Below are 7,560 nucleotides of genomic sequence, written 5' to 3'. Positions count from 1 at the left end.
ATTTATAGTCTGAATGTCTGTGTCTCCTCCCAAATTCATGTTGCTACCCTAACCCTCGATGTGATGGTACTAGGAGGTGAAGCCCTTTGAAGACGATTGAACTGTGAGAGCAGAGCCCTCATGAATGGGATCAGTGTCCTTAGGAAGAGACTCCAGAGAGCTCCCGAGCCCCTCCCACCAGGTGAGGACACAGGGAGAAGCTGGCAAGAAGCAGGAAGTGGGCTCTCACCAGACACTGGATTTCCTAGTGCCTTGGTCTTAGGCTTCCCAGCCTTCAGAACGATAATAAGTTTCAGTTCTTTAAAATCCAGCCACTCTATTGTATTGTTATAGCAGCCCAAAAGCACAATGACAGATAAATTGTTAGCTGCCCATGTCACCGTCATTAGCTAGTTATTAAAAGAAAAGAGCCAAGAGAAGTCAGAACTTGTTGGGCTGTCAGTTGGGAAGGGGAGGCCTGTTTGCTTCACCAGGAAGCTACAGCTTCACACGCCCTCCAGGGAGCCCTCAGTCCATTCCCCAGTGATCACTGGAGAAGGGATAGTACAAAGGGGGAGGTAAACACATTCCTAATAAAGTCAAAATGGTGCAGGGGGAGGTGCTTGACCTTAGAGGCCTGGGAAAAAGATAGTTGGAACTAATGCAAACCCAATTCCCCAGGACAGTCCTTCAAATATTTGAAAACAGTTCTTAATGTCCCATCTCATCTCCACCTTTACCCCCACTCCTTACTCCCGGTTTTCCTTTCCAAGCTCAAAGTCCTCTATTCCCTCAAGTATCCTTCCTGGGCCAGCTTCTTGCCCTACTCTCCACTGAATAATGATCCTGTTCTTTTCTTTTTAATTTTTTAAAACACTATATATTTTTATTGATTTCAGAGCGGGAGAGGGAGAGATAGAAACATCAAAGAGAGAATCATTGATCAGGTGCCTCCTGCACGTCCCACACTGGGGATCAAGCCTGCAACCCGGGCATGTGTCCTGACCTGGAATCAAATCTCTTGGTCCCTAGGTTGACACTCAACCACTGAGCCACACCGGCCGGGCGACCCTGTAGCTCCTAAAGAGTGCCTTATTAGGATGAATGGCCACTTATTGGACTGTTACCTCTCAGCTCTAAATACACCCTAAATGCTGGGCGTGGGGCTCTGCAATACAAATGGTATTGCTTCTTTGCCAGCTGGTTTCCTGCCCTTACTGCCACTGGGGACACAAGAGGGAAACCAGGAGGCAGAAGGCCTCACTCTTCCTGTTTGCTGTTGCTGCTGGCGTTGCCTGGCACCGGTTCGCACCCTGGTGGAAGCAGTTGGTCCCATTCTCCAGCTTCTTCCTTCGGCCCCCCCAGAACCAGCTCCACTGCCCCCAAGCCCCTGGGGGAACCACCTGGACAGCACCCTTCCTCCCAGGCCCGAGTCCTGCTCTTTGGGGCCCTTTTCTGAGGTCCTGGGGATGTTCTCTGATGGCCTGAATCCACCAGGTCTGTATTTCCTTCCATGCCTCCCTCCAACATTGTCCTGTATTCCACAGGCATCCTAGTGACCTTACCCATAATGCCTAAACCTGAATTTCACCTTGGTACTTATTTTCCAGTTGGTAGAAACCTGGAATTCTTCCCTCCTCCTCCTACACCTACAGCCAGTCTCCATGCACAGGCCATTTCCACCTCAGTATTTCTCAGATGTTTCCTCTTTCCCATTTCCACTAAAACTTCCCTAAAAAGATCCCCACCATCTCTTGCTTAGATCTCTTCAACAGCCTCAAGCTGATCTCCATGTCCTCAACCCTCTGCAAGTCACTCCTACCACCAGCAGAGGTCACTGATCTGTCCAGGGCTCAAATCTGATTGCTCTGACCTGCCTCTGCTTCTCAAGTTCCATCCTGTGTCTCTTGCTGGACTCCTTTAGTTTCAGCAACACCCAGCTGTACTGCCAAGCTGCCTCATGTCTTCCCCTGCACAGCCACCTCGGGTCTCACACACGTACTTGGCCTGACAAACTGCTTAAAACTCAACTCTGTCACCTATCAGGAAGGTGCCTCTGAACTTCTCTAGATCCTCCCTTCCTCTGTGCCCCTCATGTCCTGATGTATCTGGTGACATATTTTTTGTGTTGTTTTGTGTGTTTTTTTGTTAATCTTCACCCAAGGATATTTTTCCCCATTGATTTTTAGAGAGTGGAAGGGAGGGGGAGAGACAGAGAAAGAAACACAGATGTGACAGAGACACATTGATTGGTTGCCTCCTGCACATGCCCTGGCTGGGTCAGCGCTTGAGCCTGCAACTGAGGTAGGTGTCCTTGACCGGGAATCGAATCCAGAACCCTTCAGTTGGAAGGCCGATGCTGTAATCACTGAGCCAAACCGGCTAGGGCCTGGCGACATATTTTTATCAATGCACACAACACTCTGTGTTCAGTAATATTTCTTCCTCATTAGATAGTAATCTCAAAGGGCTCCTCATCGATGGTTACCACTGCAGACAATGCCTGTCACATTTGGTTCTTAACACAAGTGTTTATTGGTGAACTTCAATGACTTATTACTATAAGAATAAACCAAATTATGTTTTACCATTAAGAATTCCCCCACCAGATGGAATCTTACTCAGCAATAAACAGAACTGAATTATTGGTACATGCAGGTTAAGCTAAGTGGAAAAAAAGTCACAAATTTAGTAAATTTTAATAAAACATTCTTAAAATGAGAAATTTACAAAAGTGAAGATAGATTAAGAGTTGCTGGGGTGGAGGTGGGAGGGAAGTAGGTGTGGCAATACGAGGGGGCAATGCAAGGGACCCCTGTTGTGGATCCCTGTGGTGGGAGAACTGTTAGCATCTTGATTGTCAGTGTCAACATCCTGGTGGTGACACTGTATTCTACGTTTGCAGGGTGGCAAATGAATGAAGGGCACACAAGATCTCTCTCTGCATTATTTCTTACAACTGTATGTGAGTCTACAATTATCTCAACCTAAAAAGTTTAATAAAAAATTAAGATTTCTCACCAGAAAGAACGTAGACGTCACACATTGTCCAAATGCATTCTTTTTATTTGAGAAGAATGATCTCAAGGCAGTGCCCTTTGGGAAAGGCATCTCTCATCATCATGTACATGGAGATCAACCGTAACTCTCAGCCAAGTACAAAAATACACGCATCAGTGACTCCCGTACAATAAATACATCATGCATCCCACAATAAAAGGCACAGAAAACTGGTCACTTAGTAGTCATAAAAACTGCTAGCTACATTATTAACAAAGCCACCCAAATTGCCTGTATAAGGAACTGTAACAATATATTCCAAAGGTGAAAACACATAAAACATCTTTAAAATAGTATGCAATAAATATCTCAATTGTTGTATATATTTAAAAATTATGCCATTGTAAACAGCATGTAAACAAACAAAACACATTTTCCTACCATTATTAAAACTAATTAGAGCCAAAGTTATAACCTCTGCCCTGTCAGGTATATTTCACCGGCAAGTGTGCTAAGCAGTTAAAAGTTTTACTCTTTTCTGCAGCAAACAGAGCCCATTGTGTAATAAATAGACATGATCTGCATCTTTCAGATACAGTACAATTTCAAAACAGACTTCCAAAATGTAGTAAACTCTTAACTATAAATAATATAGCAAAGGCTAAATTAAAACTATCTTTTCCAATGTAAGGGTCAAAAGAACTCTACTACTATGTTTTCAATATGATAAATAGAAGGCAAATAGTTACTGTGTATCTTTATCAAAAGGTAAAATCAATATGCTGAATATAAGGGGAAAGTATCTACCTAGCCTTCTGAGCTTCCTTCTTTTGTGGACCTTTTATAACATCCAACAAAGAGTAAAGTTGTTTCAAACTAAGAGTTTTCTTTTGTTAGAGAACATAGAAATGATTGATACTTTATGCTGATGGGTAATGGCGACTTCAAAATAAGCTTATCAAAATGTAAATATACATACAAGGGTTTTTTTCCCCCCATACTTACTGATAATTAAGATAACGGCAGTTTTTTTCCTTGTCATAAAGGAACCCTATTGCCTATCAATAAATATTCAGTTAAGTTCATTTTTGTAACTCCAAAATTTTTGTTTATTTTTGTTTTGTTTCATCTCTATCAGTGTACTGTGGCACACAAATACGCTTAGTATGCTTACTATATGCTTAGATAAGTATGCTACCTGTTAAATATCACTCCTGACTCGCCAATAAAAATAACCGAGGTGGAAACAGCAACTCATAAGCTCAAATGGAGCCTTTTACACCAGGAAGCATTACTTTACGTTTCCCTCTGCTATGGGCTCACAATGCATACCCCATATATTTTGGTGTAAGTGTCATTAATAGGGACATATGCCTTTGTAAAATGGACTTGAAATGTTACTTATGTTCTACAAATCTATTAGTCTCCCGGATCACACATAGCAGTTACGGTTGTGGAAATGGCGTTCTACAGGTTTGAGGAAAGATGTACTTGACAAGGGATGGGCAAAATTATTTGTGGATGATCTGAAAATACAAAACTGTAGGCATAGAAACGGGGTTACTTCTTTATGACACAGGATTTGTTAGTTTTTTGATGTGAAAAGAGACCACGTCTCTGAAATACCCTGAGAAATACTTGGTTTAAAAAAATGTCCTCCCAATTTCTTAAATGGACTGTAGAAAAATAATCATGAAAACAAACAAACTCTCCCAGGTAAGAGCTATGCCTTACTTTAGTTGTACCCCAACCTCTAATCAGATGCCAAGAATAGAGCAGGCAGAAAAATGTCTATTAAGTGGGTGAAGGAAGAGGGCATTTAATTTAATTGCACACATTTTGGACTACTATTTAATTTTAGAAATGATTAACTTTAAAGAGCTTTTGTGTTAACCTTTACCATGATTTGGGGACACAGTCAAAAGGTTTTATAGAATCACAAAAGAAAACCAGGCCCTTGGTTGTTTGGGGTGGGTGTAGAAAAAGTACTACTAAATTTTCTAAGATTTTGGAATTGCGTTTTTAGTATATCCTAAAATTAATAATATGAACCTACAGTGCACAGATAATAGTTTTTATTCTTTATATTGTATAATGGGTGAAAGTCACAAACAAGCCTTCTTACATTTGCATCAGAAAAAAAGTGAAATAGACATTAGCTACAAATGACCTGAAATCACACAAATTCAGTCAATATCTTTGGTTGAACATTATTTAAAAGAAAATTTCACCTTCATTATTGTTTTTTACTCTTTCTGAAGTCTCATTATTTTGTGTAGGTAATCAGTGTATGTGTTTATATAGATTGTATATACCGAATGTCTACAAAAGACAAAGATCACCTTTACGGCATATTTAGGAAATACAAATAAGAATTTGTCAGTTATGTGATTTTGATAAGCCTCATATTTAGAAACAAGAATTCAGACTTGGTAAGTGTCTCTGATGAATAGCTAACAAATGATTATCCTTCATAAAGTGACTGTTCTTCCCTGCTGTCCATCTTCTGTTGGTTTCCCAGAGTGTGTGTGTGCTCATGAAGACACTTAGACCTCATGTGGACTCTGAGAGAAGTCCAAGTTTTCACTTGTGAAAGTATAAAACTATAGAAAAGTTTGGGTTCTCTATTTACATCATCCATTCAAAAACACTTATTAAAGTCCTATTATGTGGTAGCTAGATAGTGAGACTAGAAATTAAAAGAAAGAGAGAAATTCGGGGGTGGGGGCAGGCATACAATATATAAAATTGTTGAAAAGTGATGTTATTTTAATAGAAAAAATTTCAAGATTCTATGGAGCATGGATGAAAAGCTTAACTTGGTTTGAGGAATTTGAACTGAGTCTTGAATGAGTTGACCTATAGTACGTGATTATGCTGAGGACTAAATTGTGGATGGTTCCAAATTCCAGGAAAATGGTGGGCAAGAACGCTTTAAAAAAGGGGGGGGGGTGGAAATTGGTAGGTGGGGATGCAAACAACTCAAGTTCATAGAGATCATTATCCATCATGCTAAAGAATTAGGATGCTATGTTGTAAAGGAAGGAGAGCGTATTTAAAAACTTTTAGCAAAGTGATGCAAAGCAAATTTGTGTTTTAGAAAGACCACTCTGTCAACCATAAGGAAGACAGACTAGAAGTGGTAGAATGAAGGTCAGGAAAGTAGTTACTGAAAAACAGAAAAAGCACAGGAGAGAAAAATGGTGAAAGGTTGTACTGATACAAGCAATTATTGCCTTACCACAACTAATTAGAAATAGAACATAAACTGCTGATTCAATTTTTGAGATGGACAAAAATGAAATATGAAACTGCAGAAACACTGAAAAAAAAACCTCTTATATATAGAATGCTTTTGTTTACACTGTCCAAAACCAAGATTAGGATTAAACATTGGTTTTGTTCCATGTTTTAGTTTTTGAGTTTCCTGGAAGAAGACTATGTTGCTACGAAAACTGTGTCCTCTCTCAAAGCTTTCTGAAAGTTTCTCATGTAAAAGAAGAAACAAAAGAAAGAACTGCTCAAGTTTGCAATATTTCCATCCTCAACAGTATGTGTATTAAAATCTGCTGCACAATTGAAATCTGTAAAAAGGGCCGGCTCTTAGTAAAATTATAATTAATTTTAATTGTACTAAGGTCAACAGTATATTAGGTCATTGTGGGAAGCAAGTTCCCAGAAAAATGATTTCTTCTTGTCACTATATCAAATTATTCTGGAATCATCAATGAGGGATCTGTCATTATGAAAACTAAGTTGTGCTAATAAGACAGGTCAAAATACTATATGAATAAGTTCAGATTCAGTCTTTCCCCTTATGTCATACAGTTTTAGGGGAGGAGGATGCAATAGGAACTCCAAGTGACCATATTATGCTATAAAAAATACCGTATTTTGCAAAGAAATCTTAAGTCAAGGATCAGATAGTGACTGAATTCAAATGTCAGGCAAAAATAAAGGCAAGTATTCATTTACCCTCATCTATATTTAATGATTTTAAGTAGGTTATTCTAATTTTTTTCATTTAATTGCACTCAAGTTTGCATTATGATAATAATTAAGGCAATCTCTAGTTTAGTCTTTTTACAGGAAGTTTTGAAGGTAATTTACATTAGGAATTAGCACTCCACAGCCAGAGAATGTAGCCAGTGATCCATGCTTGGGATCAAATAGCAAGGAAACCATTCAGCATTCACTTAGTATAGGGAGTGATGTCACAAGGTAAGAGAGGGAGCAGTGATGTCACAAGGTAAGAGCGTTTCATTTTTTTTAACCACTGATTTAAAGAAACATTTTCCAAAAGAGAAAGAAAAAAAGGAAGGAAAAAAGGAAAACATTTTCCTCTTTAGGGAGTTATTAATATAAGAAAAAAATGTGAAAGTCTTAATTTTCACAGCTGTAAAATGGTTGTTTGGGGTGGGTGCAGAAAAAACCCCACTAAACTTCTGAAGATTTTAGAAGTGAGTTTTTATTTGACCCTAAAATGAATAATATGAACCGGTAGTACACAGGAAAATACCCAAACATACTCTGGTACTGATAGTACTAAGGTAAGTGCACTCTTATTTTAACAAAACTTCC

Source organism: Myotis lucifugus, unplaced genomic scaffold (genome assembly GCF_000147115.1).
Source record: "Myotis lucifugus unplaced genomic scaffold, Myoluc2.0 scaffold_7, whole genome shotgun sequence".
Classification (NCBI taxonomy): Eukaryota; Metazoa; Chordata; class Mammalia; order Chiroptera; family Vespertilionidae; genus Myotis; species Myotis lucifugus.
The sequence above is the reverse complement of the archived record's forward strand: the minus strand, read 5'-3'. Positions refer to the sequence as shown.